At 43.4% G+C, this 20,338-nt stretch overlaps 1 long non-coding RNA gene and 1 pseudogene across 1 annotated transcript; one reads left to right on the top strand and one right to left on the bottom strand.

The window, feature by feature from the left end:
* Positions 1–5,178: 5,178 nt before the first annotated feature.
* LOC148347684 (uncharacterized) lies at positions 5,179–18,623 on the top strand. Its single transcript, XR_015848143.1, has 3 exons — positions 5,179–5,288; positions 13,516–13,577; positions 17,802–18,623. It is a non-coding gene; the product is annotated as an uncharacterized LOC148347684 (long non-coding RNA).
* On the bottom strand, positions 15,209–15,297 carry LOC148347685 (U2 spliceosomal RNA; annotated as a pseudogene).
* Positions 18,624–20,338: the final 1,715 nt, after the last annotated feature.

Raw genomic sequence — 20,338 nt, 5'->3', positions numbered from 1 at the left:
AAATTCATCTCATCTCATCTCATTAGCTGCACTGCTTATCCTCAGTAGGGCCGCGGGGGTGCTGGAGCCAGTCCCAGCAATCATCGGGCAGTGGGCAGGGGACACCCTGAACTGGTTGCCAGCCAATCGCAGGGCACAAAGGGACAGACAACTCGCTCGCTCATTCACACCTAGGGACAATTTGGACCGGCCATCTCATCTCTCATCTCGTCTCATTAGCCGTACCGCTTATCCTCATTAGGGTTGCGGGGGTGCTGGAGCCCATCCCAGCCATCTCCGGGCAGTGGGCAGGGGACAATTTGGACCGGCCAATCCACCTGAAATGCATGTCTTTGGGATGTGGGAGGAAACCGGAGTGCCCGGAGGAAACCCACGCGAGCACGGGGAGAACATACAAACTCCGCACAGGAAGTCCGGTTGCTGGATTTGAACCCACACAGGAGGTTCCCAAGACCTTAGAACTGTGCCGCACATGCGCTAACCACTGCGCCGCCGTGCTGCCCCTATAACGAAATTGTGAATAACAAAATTGTGAATATGCTTAATTGCTGTTAAGATTGTCGAGAGAAATTGTTTATTGTTTATTTGCTGTTAATAGTGTCAATAAAATTGTTTAAACCAAAAAAAAAAATACAAACAAACCATGATCTATTGCACATTAATAGCCAATTTAGGCTAAATCAATATAAGAAACTAGAGCACAGGTGTCAAACAGGCGGCACGCGGGCCTAATCAGGCCCGCGAAGGGATTGAATCCGGCCCGCGAGACAACACTCGGAGAAGCGCAAGAGAAAAACAAGCTGCAGGTTGAAATATGTCAACTTGATGTTGCCAAAGCCAGGTGCCTCTCACAAAGTCACTGTACTTATTTTTATCGTATTTATTTTTTACTCTCTCTCTTTCTTTTCCACCCCTTTTCTCCCACTCTGTCTCTGTCTCTTTCACTCTCTGTGTCTCTCTTTTTCTCTTCCTTTGTTGCTCTTTGTCTCTTTCACTCTCTGTGTTTTTTAACCTTTTTCTAACTTCCTTTTTTCCTTTTCTCTCTTTTCTCTTTCTCTCTTCATACCCTTTCTTTTTTCTTTTCTCTCCTTCTTTCTGATTCTTTTTGGATTTCTTTCTTCCTCTCCCTTTCTTTTCCCCCTTTCTCACAATCTTTTATCTTTTGTTTCTCACGCTCTTTCCCTCCCTCTCCTTTTCTTTCTTTGTCCCGCCCTCTCTCCTTTTTCCTCCCTCTTTCTCTTATCTCTTTATCTCTTTTTCTTTCTCTTTAATCTACTAGTCCGACCCCCAACAGAATGTTTGTTCTATCGTGTGGCCCCTGAGTTAAAATAAGTTTGACACCCTTGAACAAGAATGAACATTAGAGCATCACTTGCGTTGAAATGCAAAACCATTTTCGGGTGGCATTTCGTTCACCTCCGGGGTGACCTACCCGATTGCCTGGAAAAAATGTGTCCCAGCCTGAGAGAGTAGAAAAATGCTGAGTCAACAAAACCAAAAGGGCTGAGTCAGCTTTTTCACATCTTAGGTAACCTAACTAACTGTAGAGATATTGTTAAATTTACAAAGGATTTCATGGATTTCTAATATGCTTTTAAACGATTACACGACAGGTGATTTGTTTAACATTTAGTAATGGATTTTGAACTTGCAAGGAGGAGGGAGAGAGGGGGGGGGGTGTCTTCGGAAATTCCAACAAGCTCTAAAGCAGGAGTGTCAAATTCATTTTAACTTGAGGGCCACACGACAGAACAAACGTTCTCTCGGGGGCCGGACTAGTCGATTAGAGAGAAAAAAATAAGAGAAAGACGGGGAGAGACAAGTAGAGAGGGTAGGACAAAGAAAGAGAGAAAAGGAAAAAGAGGAGGAGAGAGAAAAGAGAGAGAGAGAGAAACAAAAGAGACGAAAAGAGATAGTGAGAGAGGGAAAAAGAAAGAGAGAGAAAGAAAGAAATCCAAAGAGAAAAAAAAAAGAGAGAAGAAGTGAAAAGAGAAGGGGATAAAGAGAAGGAGAGAAAGAGACAAGGGGATAAAGAGAGAAGAGGAAAGGAAGAGAGAGCAAAAGAAGGTAAAAGGACACAGAGAGAAAAATGTACAGAGAGTAAAAGACAAAGAGGAACAAAATGAGAGAGAGAGAGAGAGAGAGAGAGAGAGAGAGAGAGAGAGAGAGAGAGAGAGAGAGAGAGAGAGGGGCCGCAACTCGTTTTGAACCTCATAGCCCCCTGTCCAGTACTGTTAACCTGCTGATAACCTAACCTACTGTCAACTACTCTTAACCTACTGGTACCCACTGTTATCACACTGTCAATCCACTGATAACTGTAACTCTACTACTAAAACTTCCATCACCATCTTAAACTTCAATAAAAACAAAGAAAGTAAAAAGACTTCATTTTTTCTTTGCCTGACCAAAACTCTTGCAAGTTGAAGGTCAACCACAACTGGTTTTCAACCTCATAGCTCCCTGTCAACTACTGTTAACCTACTGGTACCCACTGTTAACACACTGTCAACCCCCTGATAACTGTAACTCTACTACTATAACTTTCATCACCATCTTAAACTTCAATAAAAACAAAGTAGACAGGCTTCATTTTTTTCTATGCCTGACCAAAACTCTTGCAAGTTGAAGGTCAACCACAACTGGTTTTCAACCTCAGAGCTCCCTGTCAACTACTGTTAACCTACTGGTACCCACTGTCAACCCACTGATAACTGTAACTCTACCACTATAACTTTCATCACCGCACTAAACTTCAATAAAACCAAAGAAGGGAAACAGACTTGAGTTGTTCCTTGAGCGACTGAAACGTTTCCAAGTTGAAGGTCAACCGCAACTCGTTTTCAACCTCATAGCTCCCTCTCCAGTACTGTTAACCTACTGGTACCCACTGTTAACACACTGTCAACCCCCTGATAACTGTAACTCTGCTACTAGAACTTCCATCTGTCAAGAAACGGACCGGAAAGCAGGAGGTCGGAACTCATATGAGTAGACGATCTGAAATGAAAATGAAATGAAATGATCTGCATTTTTATAGCGCTTTTCAAGTCAATGACTTCCCAAAGCGCTTTACAATGTGCTTCACATTTCCCAATAGCGGCCTTGCAGCCATGTAAGGCGCTAACCTACTTATTGGGGGTATTAGGGGTTCAGTGTCTTACCCAGGGACACTTCGACATGTAACACGGATGAGCCGGGATTCGAACTGGGATCCCTTGATCCCAAGACGAGCGCTCTACCTCCTGAGCTACTGCCGCCCCTGTCACTTTAACTGGGAAATAAAAGTTGTCCAACACACAAACGGACCAAAGACAAAACAAAACAGGTTTAAAGGCAATCAAAATTACAAACTAGGTATTACTCAGATCAAACAGGCATGAACAGGTCTTCAACAAGGTAAAGCAATGGTCTGGCAACGGGCAGTCCCAAAAGGAGGGTTTAAGTACTCCACAAGCAATCAGTTCAATGCGTCTCAGCCGGTGTCAAGGGGCGGGGCCAGCTGGGTGCCATGACAACCGTGTAGGACACCATCACCATTTTAAACTTGAATAAAAACAAAGAAAATAAACAGACTTCATTTGTTCCTTTCCTGACCAGAACTCTTGCAAGTTGAAGGTCAACCGCAACTGGTTTTCTACCTCATAGCTCCCTGTCAACTACTGTTAACCTACTGATAACTGTAACTCTACTACCACCACCTTAAACTTCAATAGAACCAAAAGAAGGGAAACAGACTTGAGTTGTTCCTTGCATGACCAAAACCTTTACAAGCTGGAGTGTAAACTGAGGGCAACATCCAATCACAACTAAACAACTTGTCAGCTATCATCAAAGACTCAAAGGCTATCGGTCTTGACCACAATGATACCAATGATATCCCTCGTGGTTCTTCAGTCATGTTTTTCAGCTTCTTCAGACGATGGAAAGTCTTTCCCTGAGTCACTCAGAACTGGTATCGTTTTCCTCACTGGGGGCTGAAGTCAGCTGTGCCTTCAAACTTCTTCCATAAATATCCACGTCTTGACACTGTGCCAACATGGGTGGGCACGCCACGCTCGAGACGAGGTACGTAAATCAAAGTCAGTGTGCTTGGCGCCAGTTTCAGGGTTGGGTAGGGTTACTTTAACTGGAGTACTTTCAATTACTTTCGGATTAGTCTAATACCAAATATGCTAATAAAAGACAAAAGCCTTTTCCGACCCTGACTCCCAACCTGTCCCGTTTTTGCTCCCGTCTGTCTCTGGCTACGACCCGTTTTGATCCTGACCACGTCTGCTCTACCGTCCCGACTTCTGACCCGTTTCTGATCCCGACCTCGTCTGCTCTCCTGTCCCGGCTATCGACCTGTTTTTCCGTCCTTGACACCGCCATTGCTCCCTACAGAAGATCCACTTCCGTGTTCGGATCACAATCAGAGTACGAGACCGACTTCCCTTTAATAAAACTTGTGAGAAACACAACGCAAGTGGTTCATTTTTCAACTTATCTGCTTAGTAAAATAAGAAAATTAGGAATTGGGGTTCCATTTGTTCCTCAAATGTCAAAATGTTTGTATTTTTGACTTTTTCACTAATAAAAAAAAAACACTTTATAATTCTGCATATTAATTAGCATTTCATCTTCAAGCTCTTCAAATGCCCGTCTTTAGAGTTAGCAATGTTTGTTAGCATCAAGCTAGCAAAAGACAGTCGTTTTGAGGTTCTTGGTCGTCGATGAATATATACAGGGTTGGGTAGGGTTACTTTAACGGGATTACTTTTGAAAAAGACAAAAGAAACTAAATACGAAAAAAAATTTGTGCAGGCTTGGGGAGTAGTAGTAGTAGTAGTTGTTTCTGTCGCATTTTATGTTAGTTTTGCCGGAGATCAAAGCCAGGAGAGAAAGCTTACCACGTGTTGTGAGTCATCATTTTATTCCTATTTAGTTTCTTTTGTCTTTTATTAGCATATTTGGTATTGGAGTAATCCAAAAGTCATTGAAAGTAATCCAGTTAAAGTAACCCTACCCAACCCTGGTAACAAACCAGTCAATCGATTCAGACTGACACTCTCAAACGCAATAATTCAATTTATCAAGACTCCATGAACACTTTTACAAACAAATCTGGACCAATTTCATGCAATTACGTCGAGAAGACTTGTTTGTTTTTTTCAGCAGGCAAATCTGACGGGTGCTATGCAAGGGTCCTCAGTAATTTGTACAGCATGGGAGTAGAGTTAGCAAAACAACAAAACAGAAGCAAGAGTCGCGACGATATTGAAAGAATTTCACCTCATTAACTTCAGGTAAAGCTATATGATGCCTCGCTGTTACATCTATGTTAGCATGCTATGCTAAATATGGTTCTGTTTTGGCTTTGTGATTGACTCAAAAGAACATTTAGTCAATTGTAGTCCAATTTGGTTAATCTTGACATCAAAAAACAAAACAAGCAATAGTTATCTGATTAGGGTTTTAAAAGGCCTGATAAAACACAGGATAAAATCCATGATGTAAAAAAGTAAAAAAATATATATAATAACTTCGTGATTTAGTTTCTTTACTCACAAAAGCGATTTGTAAATAGTCAGGTTACAAGGATGTTACCTTTCACAATGTGGGGAAGCAGGAAGTGTAATCACAGTCTCTTAGCAAATTAGGCAGACACGGTTGTTTTGGATTTCGGTGAAAAAAAAATACCACTTGTCCTAGAAGCGGCGGCCCTCACAGTCAACTTTCCTTTTTTATTGACAGTCGTCATGTCGGAAATTCGGTGGGCTAAAATTCTCAAGGTTTCCAAAGGGCTTCTGCCACCATCTGGTGAAATGGTGATTTATTTGTTTATATTTTCTACCCGCATTCAGCCTAACTGGCGGGGCACATATGATTATTTTCATCACAGAGGCTGGGGTCCAGTTATGATTTGATTAGGGGACGCAACGGGGCCCCCGTGCCGGACTTTGGACATACTTGCTCTATGCACAACATACAGCAAAACTGAAATTGCTTCCACTTCTCTGCACGCAAACATGAAAATAGATAGATAGATAGATAATTTATTCATCCCCGTAGGGAAATTCACACTTCCAGCAGTATCTTTTTGTTGAAAAATAAAATAATAAAATAAAAGATATCGAATACCAAAATACCCAATATAACGTGTTGATATAGAGTATTTAAATAGTGCTACAGAAAATATACACTGTAAAAAAATAGGGTAATATGCAAATGTGGGCTTTTACTCCCCTGGGTGGTGTTAAAGAGCCTCATGGCATGAGGGATAAATGATCTCCTCAGTCTGTCCGTGGAACCAGACAGTTTTTTAGTTATTTTTTGGCCTTTTTTAAAATCAAATAATATTAAACTACATTAGTTTCTAATAATAAATGTGTCAAGTTTAAATATAAGTAACTGAGTTACTTAAAGTTGAAAACCTAAGCCTGCAATCATGACCAGGAGATGGCAGCAGAGTAACACATGTTTTGTGTTTATTTCTTAAACGCGCTTGAATAAACTCTACTTTTTTCATCTTTTGGGGGGTTTGTTCCGCCCTGCACAGGCCTGATTAAAGTAAAATAAAAGCAGATAAGCGCAATGGAAAATAAAGCATAAGGGCTCTTTGAACTCAGTCGGGCATTGTTAACACATCCTTAATCGATACCTCAAACTTCGCACCCCTCCTTTAAATTTCAGTTTTTTATAGTTGGAGCCAATGTTCCTTCTAAGCTGCGTGTGTGCGCAATTGCACACTACCCAGAGCTTTTCCGCGCACAATAATATCTAGCCCGCTCACAAAAATCAGGGCTCGAAAATGCTAATTAAAAAGCGAATTAAGTCAAAGTTACAGTGCATGAAGGTAAAAATACACGGGCTCCCCTGACGCTGTGTTCTAAATGCGGTATTTTGAAGTCAATGTCGAAGTAGAACTAAGTTGAGTAAAGTCAGCAGAGTTTTTCGAGAACCGGCTTCTTCGGCTCGGCTCACTAACAGAACCGGCTCTTTCGGGTCCCAAACGGCTCTTCAGGTTGTTTTTGCTTCTTTAATCCCTACTCGACCAAATATTATGTAAAATTGTGCACAAAATGACTTAAAGGAAGGGGGTAATAGAACAAAAAAGAAAAAAACACCAAAATGAAAACATAGTGAAAAGCTGAGAAAAAAACGAAACAAAAGGAGAGAAAAAGAGAAAAATGAGCAGGAAAATTTCAGAAAAAAAGCCAGAAGAAAAGAAAGAAGCAAATAAAGGGAAAAAGGTAATAGAGAACAAAAAAAAGCAAGAAAAAACTAACAGCTCGGAAAAAATAAACACAATGAGATTTTTTAAAGAAACTAATTTAAAAAAAAGGAGAAAAAAACAGGGGAAAAAGAGGAAAAATTTTGTACTTATATTCTGTGACAAAAGATACCAGGAATAAAAGAAATGGAAATCTTGTGAAAGAATTGTAAAAACAAATGACAACCTTTGCAATCGTACATGAGTCAATTCATTCAAAGGTGAAAAATAATTTTGCGTTGCCGGAAACTGTAACGTAATGTCAAGTTTTGGACATGTTTGATAATGATTTAGTTGCCACACTTGGGATTATGGTTGCTCACTGTTGTTTCAAGCGTTGCTCACCGACTTTGTGTGAACCCTCAGACCCGTAAGGAAAATTACAGGGAACATTACTTGGAGCACTGTCCTTGTCCCAGTAAAGGGTACGTTGTGAATCTCTGGTGGTATCTCCTGTACATAGCGTTCGGGCCTTCGCCCGATCCACGTCCTAATGGGTCGTTGAAAGTATCAGGAATCCCTGTCGGAGTGTCAGCCTGGCACGGATTCATCGTTAACGCGGCATATGTTTGTAGCGATCCACAGGTCGGGTGTGAAGAGGGCTTGAGGAGGCTGCGAAAAACGAGGACCGAGGTTGCGGGGGAGGTGGAACCAGACCGCAGATATGTTAGCAAATGTGCAAAAAAAAACGTAACACTTAGCAGAGTTCACACAAAGTGCAGAAGTATTCCTTAACAACTAACAAGCCGCCACTTCTCGCGGCTATTATTAGCTGCTAATCGATGCTTTACGCCACAATTCCTGGATCTGGTCATTCTGGACTTCAATTTGAACTTTGCCATGTAAATCAAATGTCCTTCAGGAGCTTTTCACTGTATTGCCACACAAAAATAATCCTTGAAGAACATTTATTTAGAGTTTTAAGAGAATACTCATCCAACATTTGTCCACCCAACCATTATCTGCACCGCTTATCCTCAGTAGGGTCGCGGGGGTGCTGGAGCCCGTCCCAGCTATCTTCGGGCAGTGGGCAGGGGACACCCTGAACTGGTTGCCAGCTAGTCGCAGGGTACACAGAGAGAGACAACTCACTTGCCTCTGATGTTTTGCACGAGCAAATGAGAAAGAAGGGGCGGGAAAAACGCGGGCTGACAGGAAGTGGAGTAAAGGTGAGACGTGTTTGTGGACGCGGCCGACAATAGTGGATATATATTTTTCCCACCCTTACCTTTGGAAATACACACTTTTTTCCTTGGATTACTTTCAACGGGCACCCGGACTCTGCAGGTCTGCATTAAATCTTAAGCACCGGTATCATTTTCCGTTCATTTAGCCGGCTGTGTTTTTTGGACTATATCGGGTATGGGTTAATTCCGTGTTTGTATTGCGTTTTTTCAATGTGGGCGCATGCGGCTAATATACAGGTGCGGCTTGTGTATGTACAAAATAGGTTTTCCTCCCGAAATGTGGTGGGTGCGGCTTATAATCAGGTGCGCTCTATAGTCCGGAATTTACGGTAAAAGCCCTTTGAACTGAGTTGGGTATTGTTAACACATACTCAAAGGAGAAAATATTCTACTTTCATATTTTTATAGACAACTCAGAGATGCACCCCACCTTTACGGTAAGACAAGAAAACATGTTTTTTTTCCTATGATAGAAATCCAACCAACCATCCATCCATTATCTGCACCGCTTCTCCTCAGTAGGGTCGCGGGGGTGCTGGAGTTATCTTCGGGCAGTGGGCAGGGGACACCCTGAACTGATAACTCACTCGCTCATTCACACCTAGGGACAATTTGGACTAGCCAATTAGCCTGACATGCATGTTTTTGGAATGTGGGAGGAAACCCGTAGGCTGTTAGCTGGATTTGAACCCATGACCTCAGAACTGTGCCGCGGACGCCCTAACCACTCATCATTTGGTATATTTAGGGCTGGGTTCTTGTCTGATGCCGTGGTCATTTTTGTTGTTGGCTCATGGTTATCTTGGCTGTCTACTGCATGCTTTTGGGTGGCCAGCCTACCGTTTTTCCGCCAATCGGTCCCGGTTAGCCCTTTTTAGCAGAAGGCTAGCCTGCCTGGTTTAGCCACTGTTAGCTCTGCGTGTGTTACTTTTGCCAGTCAGCCCCATTTTGGCCAATCAACCTGACTGCAAGTTTTTGGAATGTGGGAGCAAACAGGAGGAAACCCAGGTAGAACATGCAAAGCCCACAAGGGAGGGCTGCAGTAGCTGGAACTGAACCCTGCCTTTGCCCATGTTCTTTGGCCCTCCAGGCCTGGAAGGGAAAAGCGGACCCTGACTGAGTTTCAATGAAATCTAGCTTTTAATTGTTGGTCCACAGATTTGACTCCAGCAAGTCCATATCCTTTTTCAATTTAAAAATTGTTTCGCCTTAGCAAAGACCGTAGGACTTGAAGGATTTTATATTTTATTTATTCGTCGATAAGGGATTTTATACAATTTTATACAAATTAGAGTTATTGAGTGCAATGTAGATTTTTCACAGAGGAGGCTTAAGTTCGATGACAGGTCGCGCCGTTCCAAGTGTGGAGTGTTTTGGCTGGGGAATTTTGACAACGGGGCGCTGACGAAGGACTTAGGCCTTGTTTTGAACAACGCTTGGCATTGTTTTGAGAAGCGCTCCGCTGATACGAGTTTTCCTTAGACGTGGCGGCGCCTTTCGGCGAGGAGGTGGTGAAGCTGGCACCTGACCCGCCCCAAGGGAGGGGCCTTCGTGACGCACCGGTCAGACGAGGTGGCGACTAGGTGGAGGCCACGTGGGGATTTCCTGGCCCGCCCATGGGGGAGGAGCCAACACCCCAGCTTGTGAAAAGACGTGGACAGAAGACGGAAGAAGAGATGGGAGATCGATCTTGAGAGGGAGGCTAGACGAACACTAATTAGACTAATTTCGACAATAATTCGGCTAAATTCGATGGAATTCACTTAGTTAACTACTTTGAGAAAATAAATCTGCCCCCATGTGGAAATGCTGGTCTCTTGTCAATATTTTCCCTAAATTAAGAAAAGAGCATGCATTGTTGGGAAAATGAAGGTTATGTTTGGTTAATGGAGTCAAATAACTAATTCGAACAATTTGGTAAACGATACATTTCTAATGTAGTTTTTTTCCCTAACAGACTGTAAACCAAATGTACTTGAAGTTTGATTAGAACAGAGTGAAGCTGAAGTGTCCTTTTGGAGGTTTTCCTCAAGATATCGCACAAAAAAATCATCGTAGAAGATAAACTATTTAAAATATTACGTTGTGTCAAGTACTTAGGCGGCAGTAGGTCAGGAGGTAGAGCGGTCGTCTTGGGATAGAGAGATCAGAGTTCGAATCCTGGCCCCTCCGTGTTACATGTCGAAGTGTCCTTGGGTAAGACACTGAACCCCTAATACCCCCAATAAGCAGGTTAGCGCCTTACATGGCTGCACGGCCGCTATTGGGAAATGTGAAGCACACTGTAAAGCGCTTTGGGAAGTCATTGACTTGAAAAGCGCTATAGAAATGCAGATCATTTCATTTCATTTCATTAAGGAGGTTAACTTCGAATCCTGACTGATGACAGAAGGGTCAGGTCTAGAAATTGTCCATAAACCAAATAACTTTGTCATGATTGCTGATGCGGGGCACCTGAGTCTGCTCCGTTGGTGCCAACAGCCGCGGACGCTGATTGGCTGCTTCCTCTTTTTTAAACACCCGCCTTCCTGACAACACTCGTCGGATCGTCTGTCAACCTACGCTACACGCTAGGCAAACTTTTGTGACTCCTGACGCTATCCTGCCCTGTTCTCTGTCTGTTCCCCGTTGCCGACCTTTTTCTGAACCCGTTTATGTTTTTGCTCCTCCGCCCCGGCCATCGACCTGTTTTTTCCCGCTTTCAACACTGCCTTCGCTCGACACGGAAGTGCCACTTCCGCGTTCCCGGTGAACTGCTACCCGTGACCGACGATCCCCGGATCGTGGGTGCAAGCCAAAGCTGAGTACGACGAACACAATTGGGTCCCGTCTTTGTTCCTGGTTCGTGACAAACTTTTGATTCTTTTGATATTTTGGGACCTTCCAAGTCTAGATCCAACAATCCGGCCCCAGACTGTGACATTTTTGGATGAGGTTAACAATGAAATTTACCTTTTAATTGTCGGTCCACATGAGTGACTTCAGTAAGTCTTTTCATTTCTTCAATTTTGGAAAAATTAGTAAGATTCACAAAAGGTTTTCCCTAGCAAGGGCCGTAGAACCGTAGAACTGATGCGCTTGAAGATGGATCAGGACACAATAGAGCATCTTTCCGGAAAGGTTATTGTGGGATCCAATAAAGACAGATCGGGGCAGGCCTTTCCTTTACATTTCCCCACCTGCCCTAACCTCTTAATGGACACTTATTGATAATCTCAAATTACCGTATTTTCCGCACTATAAGGCGCACCGGGTTATAGGGCGCACCACCAAAAAACAGTTTTTGGTCCTATATTTTCCATACACAAGGCGCACCGGATTATAAGGCGCTACAATGGGAACGTCGACAAGACAGTCAGATAGTTCCGTCAAACTTATTATCCCCTTAACATTCCCAAACCTTGCAAAGAAGCAAATACGTGTCTCAGACATATACGGAAACAGTGTCTGTACGATGTCACCAATCACTCAAACGCATCGATCCAAATATCATTCGGAAGGTTAAAGTCTTGGGATTCAAGAAATGCCAAACATTTCTTAGTTTCCATTTTATTTTTTGCTGGCAACTGTGTGGACAGCAAAGTAAGAATTTGATTGTGCAGGGAAACGGGGTTCTTTACTGTGCATATGACAATAAACACTTTAAAATTAAATTGAGTTTAAAAAAAGACTCATCACAGAAACATCAAGATCATTCTAAAACAAGATACCGGGAAAATATAAAGCCGTGTAGCTCACCTAAGTTCTCTTGCAGCCATCACGTTCAATAATGATACGTAACCATGGTTTTCTTACAATCGTGAGTGTAGTAAATCCAGGAGAGTCAAATATTTACAAACACAGAATAGTAAAAAATGTTTTCTCTATGCCGTAGTGCAACCCAACGTGTGATTCACATTCATCTTTTTCAGCCAATAGCAGGCTTTGTTTCGCCCCTTTAGCCTATGCGAGCCTGTAAATGATAAAAAGGATCCGCCCCCTTTACCTCCGAATAACTTTAGCCAATAGTGACTGATTCAAATGATGATTGACACATTGGTTAGGAAATGAAACGCCGGTATATAAATCCCAGCATACACCGCGGACGACTTCGCCTTCGGGGGAAAATCTAGTCGGCGGCTGCTTGCCTTAGCTGCAAGACTTTGCGACTTAATATTGATCCATATATAAGGCGCACTGTATTATAAGGCGCATGGTCAGCTTTTGAAAAAAATAAAGGCTTTTAGGTGCGCCTTATAGTGCGGAAAATACGGTAACTTGAATCCAATACCCTGAGGGACGGTATGTCCAGTTTTACTTGATCACGAGTAAAAACCCATAACCTGATGTGCTTAGAGTTCCATTAGAACACAGTAAAGTGTCCTCCCAGATGTTTTGTTGGACATAATGAAGACACATCAGGGCTGGTCTATTTTTAACTCTTGTCCATTTCTAAAACCTTTTTATCGACACTTTATTACTCCGGTTTTTCCAGTTCCACTTGCTCTTGAGTAGAAACCCAGAAAATAAATTAACAATCCTGACAAGTCCAAAGCTCTGAGCGAGAATGTTCCAATCAATGTAATAACACATCTATTGATTGATTGATTGATTGATTGTTTGAGTGGCAGTCGACCCGGACACCGATTCTGTTCAAATACTCGTTAAGCAGAAGGCATTAGCATGTTGGGTGCTGGTCCGAATCTATTCCGACAGGCAGGCCCCTCTAAGCAACGTTTCGATCGCCAACAAGTTGCCAACCGGAGGTCTGGCTAGCCAGAAGCCTTCTGATTCATCCGACGATCAGTCGACCGCGATCTGAATCAATCAGGAGAAATGAATTATTTTTAGAGCGATGCGGCCTCTCGTCCTACTCGCCGCCCCCTGGCCCCCGCACATGTAGCTTTGAGCCCCCTGCTAATGAGTGTCAACATGGAGGGCTTTGGCACTTTGACTGCAGACACCTTGCCTGACAAACGCAGGGCTTCCGTCAACACTGATCATGCCGATGGATGCTAGCCAAAGTGACAACGTTTGCTCTGCAGTAAATTTCTTCATCAACTGCTGTTTAATTATAGGCCTTTGCTTTTTCAGATACCCTTGTGGCTTTCCCAACCTAAACTCCAAGACACTCCGAACCGGTTTCCTTGGCCGAGGTACTGACACCAGGTCCAGATAGAAGTTACTGACACACTTTAATCCCAGGTACAGTGGAACCTCGGTTCTCGACCATAATCCGTTCCAGAACCCTGTTCGAAAACCGATTTGTTCGATCACCGAAATCGTTTTTCCCATAAAAAATAATGTAAATCGTTTTAGTCCGTTCCAACACCCTGAATATTTACCTTGAATGTTTAACGTAAACATGAAGCTAACCCAGGCTAATCGTACGTTGGCGTTATCGTAATCTTCCGTACGAAAGATTACGCTAACATGAACGTGTAAAAATAAAAAAATCAGGTCGTTTACAAGACATTTAGCACCCGGGTCTCCACAACAAGTGGTGAGCGGTTCATTGGAAAGGGGGCTCCGTTCCAACACCCTGAATGTTTAACGCAAACATGAAGCTAACCCAGGCTAATTGTACGTTCGCGTTATCGTAATCTTCCGTACGAAAGATTACGCTAACATGAACGTCTCTCATCTCATCTCATTAGCTACACCGCTTGTCCTCAGTAGGGGCGCCCATTCCAGCAATCATCGGGCAGTGGGCAGGGGACACCCTGAACTGGTTGCCAGTCAATCGCAGGGCACACGGGGACAGACAACTCACTCACTCATTCACACCTAGGGACAATTTGGACCGGCCAATTCACCTGAAATGCATGTTTTTGGAATGTAGGAGGAAACCAGAGTGCCCAGAGGAAACCCACGCAAGCACGGGGAGAATATGCAAACTCCGCACAGGAAGTCTGGAGCTGGATTTGAACCCACGCAGGAGGTTCCCAAGCCATGAACTGTGCCGCACATGCGCTAACCACTGCGCCGCCGTGCTGCCTAACATGAACATGTAAAAATTTTAAAAAATGATAAAGAAAAGAATTATGAATAGGATTTCTTACCTTTGTGGTGGTCAGCAGAAGGCGCAGGTGGACAGTGGAGCTATTATTTCTTTCTTAAATGCAATAATTGTACGCACTACATTTTTTTTCACCATAACCATAACCATGCACTTTTAAAAAATCTGTTTAGGTATGAGAGGCTTTGAGGAGCCAAAATACAAAAGCAGGCCCCCTTGAACATGTGGTTAGCAAGACTATGCTTTGTCACCACTGGGTGAGACCACCCTTTAACAAACCCTCCCCACCGTTGACTCTCACACAGGTGAGTTACGCCCAATTTAAATTATTCATTCAAAAACACAGTGGTACTATTATATCCACCCATGTAGTATGAGACCAGAGCTAGGATTCTGATAACAATGTACCGTAAATTCCGGACTATAGAGCGCACCTGATTATAAGCCGGACCCACCACATTTTAAGAGGATATCCGCTTTTGTACTTACACAAGCCGCACCTGCATATAAGCCGCATGCGCCCACAATCAAACACGTAACACAATCACAAAATTAGCCCAAACCCTACTTTGAGTCCCGCGATTTTGACTGAGGGGGGGATTTTGTAAGGTTTATTGTTCTATATTCTTTATCAATTATCAATTATCCATTATCCGGTATCGGTCAAATCATAATACGCTACAAAGCCAAGGGGCCGAGACACTTGCTCTCAGCCAAGAGGCCGAGTCAAGGTCCTAGCCACAGAGCCATGCAGTTATCAGTGCGAATGCACCGTTCCCGGATGTACTGCAATACCGGGCCGATGCGTGGAGTGGACAGAGCAAGCTCTTATTCCATCTCCGAAATGCAAAAATCAAGCCGACACATGCCGACGAGTCAAGGTACTGACCTGACCAATACATGCCGACACTTCACATGCCGACATATCTAGATTCTCGTGACCGTCGCATGCCGATACATTTGGATTTTCATAATCGGCTTGCTTAGTTCCCGGTGGTACTGCACTAACTGAACATTAAGTGCACAGTTCTAAAACCACAGCCGGCAAAATGAATGGAAAATGATACCAGTACTTAAAATTTGATGCAGACCTGCAGAGTCCGGGTCCCTTTAAAAGTACTCCAAGGAAAAAAAAGTGTATATTTCCAAAGGTAAGGGTGGGAAAAATATATATCCACTATTGTCTGCTGTGTCCACAAACACTCACCTTTACCGGTCCCCACTTCCGGTTATCCCCCGCGTCTGTTACTCCACTTCTTTTTAATTGGTCAGTGCAAGACTTATCAGAGTAAGTGTCCAAAATAAATACAAATAAATACATTACAAAAATATACAGTTGCAAATACATATTATACATGGTTACACATATTTACAAAGAAAGACGGTACACCGAGAGAGTTTTCAAAGCTTTAATAATAATATTATAACTTTCATCCCAAACCGTGCCTGTGAAGGGTAGCAAAACGCTACTAACAACACGCTCGCAATACAGTTATCGGTTCTGTCGAAACAAACATACCGTACATGTAGAAATCACGGTAAACCATTCTCATCTTCCTCCCTGTAACTGACATCATCAAAGTTGTCCTCCTTTAGTATGGGAAAGAGACTTTGTCATATAGACGTCGTCCCACGCTCCCTTATTCATAAACACGATAGCCGTTAGAAAAATGACATAAATTGGCCGCATCACTGAATAAGCCGCAGGGTTGAACGTTTTGGGAAAAAAGTAGCGGCTTATAGTCCGGAATTTACAGTACATCAAATATGTTCCACTGTCAAAAATGCAAACTAACTGAGAAGAACATTTGCAAAGATTAAGACTCACCATTACTATGTTCCTCAAATATTTAAACAAATCTGTGAAATTCACACTTGTGATACATTAAGTGTTTTAGATTGGACACCAAGGCTTTAAGATGTCTCCTTTCGAATCAACCTTTTGGTGGAAGCCCCCTTGTTGGTCTGTACACTTTTGTGGACATAGTAACGACACACATTACCATACAAGGAACTTCTTCAAAGTGCTGAAACTTAGGTGGAGACATATTGATACAAGGTTCTGACTGAGGTGGTAACAAAATTGATTGATATAGTCCTTTCAAACAGTAGAGACATACTTTGGACGAAGGAAAAGATCTACCACAAGTGTCTGACTTTTGACTGACATGAAGTACCAGGACAGACACAAAGACCTGATGTAATAGGTTGACACATATTACTCGTGCCCAGTTTTGACTGAAGGTATTCAAGGAAATAACAGTCCATGGAGGTGACACGTGTCTAACTTCATGGACTGACACTAAGACGGACTAGAGTACTGATGATGGACCATTTGCACGTAAAGCAGGGGTCGGGAACCTGTTTGACATTAAAAGCAAAATATATTAATTTTATTTTGGGAAAGAGCCACACCATATATTATGAGACAAATTGACTAAATTGCTAAACCCGCGCCCCAGACAAAAGCTTAGTCTTCAGCACATTTATTTTTGATGATTTGATAAAAATTATGAAAAGAGAATAATGCCAGAGCCCGTGTCCCAAAATCAACAAACATACCACTTTAAACTTGTCTCTTTCTTGCAATTACTCAAGATCGGTTAAACTCATTTTGACCCTTTTTTTTCATACATAATGGTTTCAAAACCAGATGCAAGCAGTTATTTTGTAAAAACGTCACAACATTCTGCAAACAGGGAGCCTGATGTGCTTACCTTTGGCGCAGACGGTGTAGGGCGAGAGATGGGATGCATAGCTCCACCCATCCCACTCACCCAATCAAATAACTTTAAAGTTCTCTACCGGTGTTTTGGCATATTTACAGTTTGTTCTGTGGATTCATCATAAGGTATCTGAACACTGAACATAGATTATATAGTGAGCTTTTATATAAAGGATTCTTTAGCGTTGTACAGCCAAAATGAGGTGTTTTCTTTTTGCCCTATATATTCTGCGAAGTACTGCTTAATAATTCAGTTTTGGTTTGGCTTTGCGTGTATCTGAACAGGATTAATGGCTCAAGTTTTGAACGAGATGGAGAAAATTTGCACGCAATCAAATTAGCCTCTGAGCCACAGGCACTCATAGAAAGAGCCATATATGGCTCGCGAGCCATAGGTTCCTGACCCCTGATGTAAAGTAATGGATCAAGGAACAGACAATCATGAAAAGGGAGTAAGGTACCAATTTGGATGACTGCAGGGAGGTTGTGCCTTCAATTGGATAATTGTGATTGATAGGACAAATTACCAGTGGGGGTCAAGGTGCAGTCACAATCGAAAGTAGCTATTTGACACTCTACCTCTCTTAGCCTCCAAAGTTCCCTTACACTAGTGTGTGTTTCCTGGTTGTTTTCTAGTAACCTCAATGACGTCATCGCTCTATTCTGGAAGCCGTACCCGACAGCCGGCCGGCAAACGGCAGCAGGCGATTCTGCCGGAATGCGAGAACATCCGGGCTAAGTGACTGCAGAGTATGGCAGAGGAATCGGTGGTGGTGGCTCTTCTGTTTCAATGTGAGCAGCGGGCTGGGGTGTGGGGTCTGAGGCATTTTGGTCTGGTGCCAGTGGAGCTTGATCACTGGCAGGACTGCATTCCAAGAGATCAACGCTGTGGTTTTTCCTTTCACCGACGACCAGCCTAGGTCATAAGAAACTTTATTGGATCACAACTAAGCAGTGATCAGCTGTGTAAAGTCTGTTTTGTTTCTTTTAAATTACAGCGTTAACCTGATTGAATCTTTTAATGTGGTTTTAGATCAGTAAACCTTGAAAAATATCCCCCCAGTCAGAGGTTCAAGACCCAAAAGTTTGAGAACCTCTTGGTATCATAGTACCCAGTCTTGGCTATTTCTACGTCTCACTGCGATTGTGTGTGCGGTTGTACGTCGGCAAAAGCCGTCTGTCAGCTCGGGTTAACCTGATGCCGAAAGGCTGCACCCCCCAAGGGGGGGTTCTCAGGACCTCCAGGCGGCCTCTTTCTCATCAGCGGCATTAAGCCGGCTGCGTGTGATGGCTGCCGACCGCCGGCGCAGCGGCGGCCACCGCTGCCACCGCTGCCATGATGCCAGGTTCCAACTTCGTGCCAGGAGCCACGCTCACTCGCCTGCTGTGAAATAGTAAGTGGCGCCGGCAAAGATAGCGCTAATTTACGCCGGGCCTCATCAAAAGACAGCTCGCTAAAACCCCCCCACCACCCTGAGTCATACGCCAACCAGCAGATGAACACCAGGAAGATCAAGGCTCAAGTCATCAAACTTTTTAAGATCTGCTGCTCTTCTAACCAAAACCAGGTATATCTGGATCAATAAATAAACCAGAAGGATTCAGAGTAATGCTGTTGTTTTGGGGGGGGGGACCCCCGGACCGCAACAACGCAAAAGCCTTGAAAATGTGAAGTGACAAAGGCTGCCCTTTGTGGGGCACTTGACGTGGCAGCAGGCTGACACGGCGCACCCTCTAGGGGCTGATCTTCCAGTCGGGATCAAATGCCCGAACTAGGTCAGGGGGTGGAGACACACGGTGGAGGTAGAGGTGGGTTGAAAGGGTGGGGTGCGAATTTTTCTGAAAAACGTGTCAAAAATGTGTCACACTATTGACAAACTCTATTTGTCTTCTGACACCTGATGTTCTATGTCAAGTCAAGTCGAGTCATTTTTATTTGTATAGCCCTTAATCTCAAAGAGTCTCAAAGGGCTGCATAGGTTATTGCACGGACTATTATTTCAGACTATTATTACACCATCCCCTGATCTGAAACCAACATGAGGGCAAGGAAAAACTCAAAAACCTCAACATGAGGAAAATTAAGAAACCCAGGCTGCAATGAATGTTGCAATTACAAATAATACAGAGATATTGTCAACAAAAAATATAGGTTATTCATATGCTATAGAGTAGAAGTGTGTTTTAAGCTTGGATTTAAACATTTCCACTGAGGTTGCAGATCGGATCTCAGGGGGAAGGGCATTCCACTGCACCGGTGCCCGGATGGAGAACGCTCTCCAACCTGGGGAAATCTTCTTGGCTCTTGGGATCACCAGGAGACCAGCGCTTTCAGAACGAAGGCTCCGGACCGGAACATAGGGGGAGATCAGATCTGAAAGATATGAGGGGGAAAGTCCATGTATGATTTTGTATAATAATAAGAGAACCTTGAAATCACATCTTAGGTGAACAGGGAGCCAATGCAGGTTAGCCAAAATTGAGGGTGATGTGATCGGACTTTTTTTCCTAGTTAAAAGCCTCGCTGCAGCTTTTTGTACTAGCTGAAGACTCTTCATTTTGGACTTCGGGAGATCGGAGTGTGACCTCCCTTTTTTGACTATGTTGTTTTGATCTAGAACTCTAGCGGTTGGGTCCACTGGTCTTCTGTACTTTGGCTCGGCCAACTGGAATGATTGATGCCCACCTCATATTCTGTATTGTCCTGTCTTTTTTCTGACTGCCTCCCTGGTGGTGATACGAAGGAGAAGGACGATTTAAGATGGGTCAGCGGACTAGCGTTTGACCTGAAGCATGTGAACGCCTGCATGGACCAGCTGGCAGGGATGGGAAGCTGCGTCGTGGCCGTCATAGACATTCTGGACTACTTTACAGGCTGGGGGCGTCGCTGCTGTCATGCACTTTCCAGACATGTTACCTAGTGTTTACGATGTTTGTGTACTGTAATGCAAAATATAATTCACCCTGGTCCTCCTGAAAGGGGGATATCGCTTGTGAGGTCCCTTCTCAAGGTTTCTCTTTTTCCTTTCGCTGAGGTTTTGAGTTGTTCCTTGCATGTTGGTTTAAGATCAGGTCATTGTGTCATTGTAATCCTGTGCAGTCCTTTGAGACATTTTTGTGATTAAGGGCTGTATAGATAAAGTTGATTTTACTTGACTTGGAATGGACACAAA

This window comes from Urocampus carinirostris, chromosome 19, assembly GCF_059441175.1.
Source record: "Urocampus carinirostris isolate Australia breed hairy pipefish chromosome 19, RoL_Ucar_1.0, whole genome shotgun sequence".
NCBI classification, from domain to species: domain Eukaryota; kingdom Metazoa; phylum Chordata; class Actinopteri; order Syngnathiformes; family Syngnathidae; genus Urocampus; species Urocampus carinirostris.
The sequence above is the reverse complement of the archived record's forward strand: the minus strand, read 5'-3'. Positions and strand labels throughout refer to the sequence as shown.